Source organism: Oratosquilla oratoria, chromosome 17 (genome assembly GCF_046742065.1).
Source record: "Oratosquilla oratoria isolate Oo_2021 chromosome 17, ASM4674206v1, whole genome shotgun sequence".
Taxonomy (NCBI): domain Eukaryota; kingdom Metazoa; phylum Arthropoda; class Malacostraca; order Stomatopoda; family Squillidae; genus Oratosquilla; species Oratosquilla oratoria.
The window spans coordinates 28551981-28559480 of record NC_134793.1 but is presented as its reverse complement, the minus strand read 5'-3'; the positions used below and the strand labels follow the sequence as shown (position 1 = coordinate 28559480).

Below are 7500 nucleotides of genomic sequence, written 5' to 3'. Positions count from 1 at the left end.
CTTAATCAATAAGAGCAATGTTCTTTGATTGGCTGGCTGATTTAATTGCATGTCGTCGGCAACAGGGTCATCTTGGGGCACCATTCGCCGCCGCCGACGCACCGCCGACGCTCGCCGGTGGAGCGACGCTGAGCAGAGGGCCGGTGCGTTCGCGCGCGCGCAGGGCATTTTGCCTCTCTTGGAACGGAGGAGGGAGAAGAAGAAGAGGAGGAGGAGGAAGAGGAGGAAGAGGAGGAGGAGGAGGAGGAGGAGGAGGAGGGGGAGGAGGAGGAGGAGGAAGGAAGTGGAAGAAGAGGAATAAAAGGAGGAGGATGTTGACGGAAAGGAGGAAGAGGAGGATGAGGAGAAAGGAAGTGAAAGAAGAGGAATAAGAGGAGGAGAAGGTTGAGGAAAAGGAGGAGGAGGAGTAGGAGGGGAGGAGAAAGAGGGGAAAAAGGAGAAGAAGAACATGAATAAGGAAAAGGAGGAATAAGATTAGGAAAAGAAAGAAAAGAGGAGAACAGGAAGGAGGGTGAATAGGAATAATGAAGGAGAGGAAGAAGGAATAGACAAAGCAGGGAGAGAAAAAGGGAAAGAAGGGAAGGAAGAAGAAAAAGAAGGAAGAAAGGAAGGAAGGGAAGAAAAACGAAATGAAGGAGGGAGGGAAGGAAGGAAAGAAGGAAGAAGAAAAAGAAGGAAGAAAGGAAGGAAGGAAGGGAAGAAGAAAGAAACGAAGGAGGGAAGGAGGGAAGGAAGGAAAGAAGGAAGAAAGAAAGAAGGAAGGAAGGAAGGAAGGAAGGAAACGGACGAAGGAATGGGGGGCGATTGAAAGGGGGCAAGAGGGTTTTGCAAGAGTGGGAGGAAGGAAAGAAGTGGGAGTTGCGCATTAAAGGAGATGAAAGGCCGGGGATGAGGCGACGGGGTTGTGGGGGAGGGAGGGAGGGAGGGAGGGAGGAAGGGAGGGGGGGAGGGAAGGAGGGAGGGAGGTAGGGAAATAGTTTAGAGGCTGTGGTTAACGTGGGAGAGGAAAGAGGGGAAGGGAGGTAGCGAAAATGACATTTTCAATGCTGAGGTGCACTTCAAATATTTACGAGTATGTCAAATATCATTTATTCATTTATTCATTATTTATTTATTTGTTTATTTATTTATCTGCTTACTTATCTAATTATTTGCTAATTAGTTAATCAATTAATTGAATGATCTATTTATCTATTTATGTGTTTATGTTCTTATTTGTTTTATTTGTCTGTTTATTATCATTATTTCTTCTAAGTCCAGGGGCGCATTCCCATCTGGTGAAGTTGTCGATCGTCTTGATGAGACCTCGAAAGGAAAAGGAGAAAGGAAGCCCGGAGGACAAATGCCGAAGAACAAAGAGGAAGCAAACCGAGGTCGACTAGGAAAGGAAACGAAGAAGACTGAAAGCAACACAAGGGAAGAATATTGTAGGAGGGAGAAGACGGCGGGCAGAGTTTGGCGAGGAGGGGGGCGGGGCAGGGTGGGAGAGAGGAAGTGTGGGCAAAGAATGGATATCAGACGCAGGCTGAGGGAAAGTATGGAGAACGGAAATGGACAAGGCGGGAGAGCAAAGGAGGACCATCGAGGGTACAAGGCCAGATGAAAGAAACGGCAATGAAGAAGATAAAGTGATGGAATGGAGAAGGAAGAGAGAGAGAGAGAGAGAGAGAGAGAGAGAGAGAGAGAGAGAGAGAGAGAGAGAGAGAGAGAGAGAGAGAGAGAGAGAGAGAGAGAGAGAGAGAGAGAGAGACACACACACACACACACACACACACACACACACACACACACACACACACACACACACACACACACACACACACACACACAGAGAGAGAGAGAGAGAGAGAGAGAGAGAGAGAGAGAGAGAGAGAGAGAGAGAGAGAGAGAGAGAGAGAGAGAGAGAGAGAGAGAGAGATTGAGAGAGATAGTGAGTGAGTAGGGGGGAGGATGGGACAAGCAAAAAGTACGGAATATCTTATCAAGCCCTAGTCATTACCTGGGAGGTATTGAAGGAAAAGAACAAATCTAACATCCCTTTTGGTCAAAGACAAGTGTTTAGAATTGGATTAAATTTTTTCTTAAAAGTACCAGCTGAAGGGTTGCTGCTAGTCTTTTTCATTCTAAATATTCTTTATTGGCCGAAGTTATTTTCACCGGTTGGTGAAAATACTAAATTTCATTATTTTCACCGGTTGGTACTGTAGTTTCTTGAATTATTCAATAAAAGTTTAAAACACAAAAATAAAAAATGTAAAAACGCTGCCTGAGTATCCCAACTCAGCATGTATTACAAACATATCTTTGTACGCTGTTACCGGAGTGCCTGATGCAAGCAGTATGAAACCATCTGTCTCCATCTTTGGCACATTCTGTCCACTCTGTCACCGGTTCCCGGCTCAATTGTCCCTGGTACAGATGTAGCAAATGTCCTCCGTAGTCATGCCTGGATCATCCACAGTCTCTTCTTCTGATGTGTTTGATACCGGTAGCTTTGCTGCCTTCTTAGAAAATCTCCTTCTCACCTGAACGCTAGCTTTAAGCTTCCTCTGTGCGTTTTTGAGGCCTCCCAATGTTCGATTTTGCTTTGGACGGCCCCGGAACTTTACCAGAGCAGGGCGCATTCCTAGGTGCGTTTCTCAGTGCGTTGTGCTTTAGTTTGGCCGCGGCGTGAAGCTTAAGAGACAGGTTCACGCCGAAATAAAAGACTGGTGGGCCACATTCTATACCAAAGGAAAATTTTCGTAGGCCACATACTATACCGGCACCTATATTGTTTTAATAGTTTGGGAGCGCTAACCACGGCCAAACTAAAGCGGAACGCACCGAGGAACGCATATAGGAATACACCGAGGAACGCGCCCAGCTCTACACTCTACTATGGGCAAATGTGCAGTTACTACCTTCATTTGCTCGGAAACTGATTGAAAAGTTGGAGCAATCCCATCGAGTGTATCACTGTCTTGCCTTGTGGCTTGTGTTCTTTTTTTCAGGAGCAATGTCACAGACTTCATCCCTCGATGCTAGTTCACCTACATCTGTTCTTGCTGGTGCTTGCGGAATGGTGCAGTGGGCAGTTGTATTTCCATTTTGCTCCCAACAAGTAACAATTTCTTTCAACAAAGCTGCTGTTAAGCGCTGAACGGTCCCCTGGACATCAGGCTACTTCTGTAACGTTGTCATTGGTCGCTGAGGTTTGGGAGATCTTGACAACCGGCTCCCGGATAATGAAGAGATGTATTGTAGTAGAGAAGTATTTTCTTTAGCCATCTTGAATTTTCAGCAAGTACTGAAATGTTTCTCCCTTGATAGCGAACTGTAGCTATGATGTGACGGTATGGCAGTTTATTCTGTGAAACGAACTGGTAATTATTACCTTCATGAATAAATGACTGGTCTGATTTCCCCAAATTAGTTTCAAAATTTCCGGGGCATATATTACTGACAGAAAGCATATGTGGATACAAGGGACGTCTTCATCCTTATTACCATACTGAACTGTTATGTATTTACTGAGGAACTGCTGATACCGATGCTCATCCTCTAGAATGGCATTGTGAGAACACAGTTGACGAATGCACTCAGACATAGAGGAAGATGCATACAGAAGATGTTTAAGCTTGCTGTTTTATGATTCAATTCTGTCATTTGTATCGTTGCCAAAGGCACCTTGTCGGAGATATGCCACCCACGTTCGCTTGCAGTTCTGTCAGTTCTTCGATATATATTGTTGCAACTCCTCATTCACCTCTGCCAACTTGGTCATCATAGAATCAAAAGCTTCAGCATCTTTGACATGAACCAAAGCCTTAAGTTAAGCAAAAGAGTTATCTTTTCTCATCAACAGACGACAGTAACTCAGACTTTCTTCTTGAAATATTTGAGAACATGAAAATGGCAGAGAAGAACACTGGCAGCAGGCAGAGCATTCTGTAAGCATCAATCTCGTTTTGGTCTTTGTCAAACATCACAGTGCAGGTCTTTGATGTATCTTCACACATGTTTTTAAATGAAGACAGTATCGCTCTTATCATGTCTCCTGTTCCACTTCGCACAAAAGCATAGAAAACTGCACGTCCGCGCCCCAAATTATCTTTGATAAGGATAATATAGAGTGGGTAGTTGTACTTATTAACTTTATATGAGAACGAGGTGTTTACTGTCTGACAGCTCACTGTGGACTGAGTGCAATGAATGTTAGAGTTTCCAACCCACCAACCAAACCAACAACAGACCAATTAATGAATTTGGAGGAAAATTCAAAGCGTAAGTGTTGCGTTTGTACTTCTTTGCCGTTTTCGAAAATAATTGGTGAAAATAATAAAACTATTATCACATGTCGGTGAAAATAGTCAACTTTGTTATTTTCACCAACATGTGAAAATAATCGCTTTTTTTATTTATTTCATACTTAAAGAAGTGGCCACAAAGTGTGGTGCGAAACTAAGGTCGGCCCAACTTGTAACCGTTGTTCTGAGCCGGAGTATTACTCAACTTGAACAGCTTCCCATAAATCAAGTTCCTCAAACCGTGTGATATTCTAAAGGCCTCCATCCACTTGACCAGGCGTCCGAAGAGTCTACAAGAATCTCGAGGTCGCTGCTCATAACCTCGAGGGCGAACCGACAGGATTAATTTGGTGGCAGGAGTCTGCACCTTCTCCAGACACTCGATGTGGCTTCGAAGTCCAAGAAACCAGAACGGATGGCAGGAGTCTGCACCTTCTCCAGACACTCGATATGCCTTCGAAGTCCAAGAACAAATAGTAGGAATCTGCTCCTTCTCCAGACACTCGATGTGCCTTCGAAGTCCAAGAAACCAGAACGGATGGCAGGAGTCTGCACCTTCTCCAGACACTCGATATGCCTTCGAAGTCCAAGAACAAATAGTAGGAATCTGCTCCTTCTCCAGACACTCGATGTGACTTCCAAGTCCAGACAACCAGAATTCCACTGCCTGTTCCAACTGCGGCCTTACCAATATCAAGTGTAGAGAGTGAGCACGATGTCTTGGTCTTCGTCACCAACAGTGCCTTTTAACCGAACCAAGAACCTTTGCGTCCTATACTCGGGTTCATTGTTTAAAGAATTTCAAATCACTACTAACCATTGTATCTAAATCTGTCTCCGAATGAATCTACTTGGTTTCTCTTTCCAAAGGGGAGTAGTCGTTCTTGGGGTTTTGCATAGCCGATGTGCATCACCACGCACTTAGCCAAGAAAAAAGAAAGAAAAGAAAAGAAGAGAGAGAGAGAGAGAGAGAGAGAGAGAGAGAGAGAGAGAGAGAGAGAGAGAGAGAGAGAGAGAGAGAGAGAGAGAGAGAGAGAGAAAGAGAGAATGTTATGTATGACCATAATATCCTCAAAATATGCTCCCATGCATACAAGACATCTGATCTGTTTAGCTCTTGTCTTGATATCTCCCTCTCTCCACCCCCGTCCCTTCTTCCTGGCAGACTCTGTGCCTGGATGGACCAAAGAAGAGCAGAACTCTTCTCTCTCCCATGAGCGTATCATTTCTTCTTCCGCTTCATTTTCTCCTCCTCCATCGTCTCCTCCTACTCCTCCTCAGCCTCCTCCTCCTCCTCTTCCTCCTCCTCCTCCTTAGCCGCCTCCACATCCCCCACCTTCACTACCTTCCCTTCTCATCCCCGTCCTCATCCCCACTCCTCTTCCTCCTCCCCATCCTCTTCCCCCTCCCCCTCCTCTTCCTCCTCAACTACCTCTTCCTCCACCTCCTCATCCTCATCTTCATCCCCCACCTTCCCTACCTCCCCTCCCCCTCCCCCTCCTCCTCCTCCTCCTCCTCCTCCTCCTCCTCCTCTTTTGTACTGCCAGGCGCGTCGCCCTTGCGATCAACAACACCATAATCAGATAGAATGTTTGTAATTCTAATTATGCAAGTTTTAATCAAGAGCGACAAATAAAACATGCGAATGTTGCGACTATTAAAATGACTTAATCTCCTCGTGCTTTCTATTAGAAAATAAAACATCGATGGATTAATTCTGAGCTTTGACTAATGCAGCCAGCACCATCGCACTTGGCATTAAAAACAAAAAGACTCACTGACGGAGGCGCCTCACGTCGTCGCCCATCAGCTCTGTCTTCAGGATTATGAAGCCTCGTGATCTCTTGCAGTCTCCTTCATTCTTATGTTCTTATAAGAAGGAAACAGGCAAGAACTGGTTTACTAATAGGGCGGTCAACGAATGGAACAGAGTAACCATGTAGTAATGAGCGCTGAAACTACTGGTTGTTTTAAGAAACGGTTAGACAACTTTATGGACGGGGATGACAGGTGGTAAAAGACATGGAACTGCCTAGTGTAGGCCTCATGGTCTCTTGCAGTCGCCTTCATTCTTATGTTTTTATAATGCATAGAGGAGTACTAAGAAACGTTCAACCCATACTAAATATACAGCTACTGACAAGACTCAAGTCATTTTGTCAATACTGATCGTATCATGTCGATGGCAAGTGTCATTGAAAAAGATCTAGAGGCTTCGTGATTGCTATGGAAACCACGGAAGAGGTCATGATTGTCGATAACATGAGTACTGAACTCGTAATTTCTCATAGATGTTGGTCACGTTTGGAGTCCAGATGGCAAGCCCCATCCACTCGATATTCCGTCGAAGGTTTTCTTTCGATTGAATGAAATTTTCTGTTATCTCTCTCTCTCTCTCTCTCTATTGTCACCAGCTGTCTTTCCTCAACAGCTGGAAGCCGCTGTACAGCTTCGCCAACACTACCGCAGCCTCTGATCGGAATGGTCAGGTGTAAGGACAGATGTATGCTAACAACATCATGGGAAGAAACGATGTCCTCCATCCCATCAACAACGTCGGCGCTATTTGTACGATGAGTCACAAAGAGTTAGCCTACGATGGTAAAGTATGGCATCACCTGAAGACGGCGGTGACGGGGATTCTGGTTTGAACCTGAGGAGGATCCTCCTTCAGACCTCATATCGGACGCCTCCGCGGCCACCGAGTAAGATAATCATACGACAGCCAAACCGAAATATGTGAAGGACACTACAGTGTGGAAAATGCAGACGACCTCCCCACCCCCCCACATGCTTCAGTAACACTTTCCATAGGTTGGCGCACTGTATAGATGCAGCCATAGTGAACGCCAGGCGATTTTATTCAGCAGACAGAGGGTCGACCGGGTCACGGCCAGCTGAGGGCTTTAAGGTCCAAGTATCTGCTGATGAAAGTGACTTGGTACTTGGCACAGTGCCAAGCAAGATCTTCATTTCAGCTTCAGCTTCAGCTTCAGCTTCAGCTTCAGCTTCAGCTTCAGCTTCAGAGAGAGAGAGGAGAGAGAGAGAGAGAGGAGAGAGAGAGAGAGAGAGAGAGAGAGAGGAGAGAGAGAGAGAGAGAGAGAGAGAGAGAGAGAGAGAGAGAGAGAGAGAGAGAGAGAGAGAGAGAAAGAGAGAGATAGAGAGAGAGAGAGATAGAGAGAGAGAGAGAGAGAGAGAGAGAGAGAGAGAG

The 7500-nt window shown here is 45.5% G+C and overlaps 1 protein-coding gene across 6 annotated transcripts in view; it reads right to left on the bottom strand.

The window, feature by feature from the left end:
- The window catches only part of toy (paired box 6 protein twin of eyeless), a 463084-nt gene that overhangs the window by 40180 nt on the left and 415404 nt on the right, over positions 1 to 7500 (bottom strand). The window lies entirely within an intron of this gene.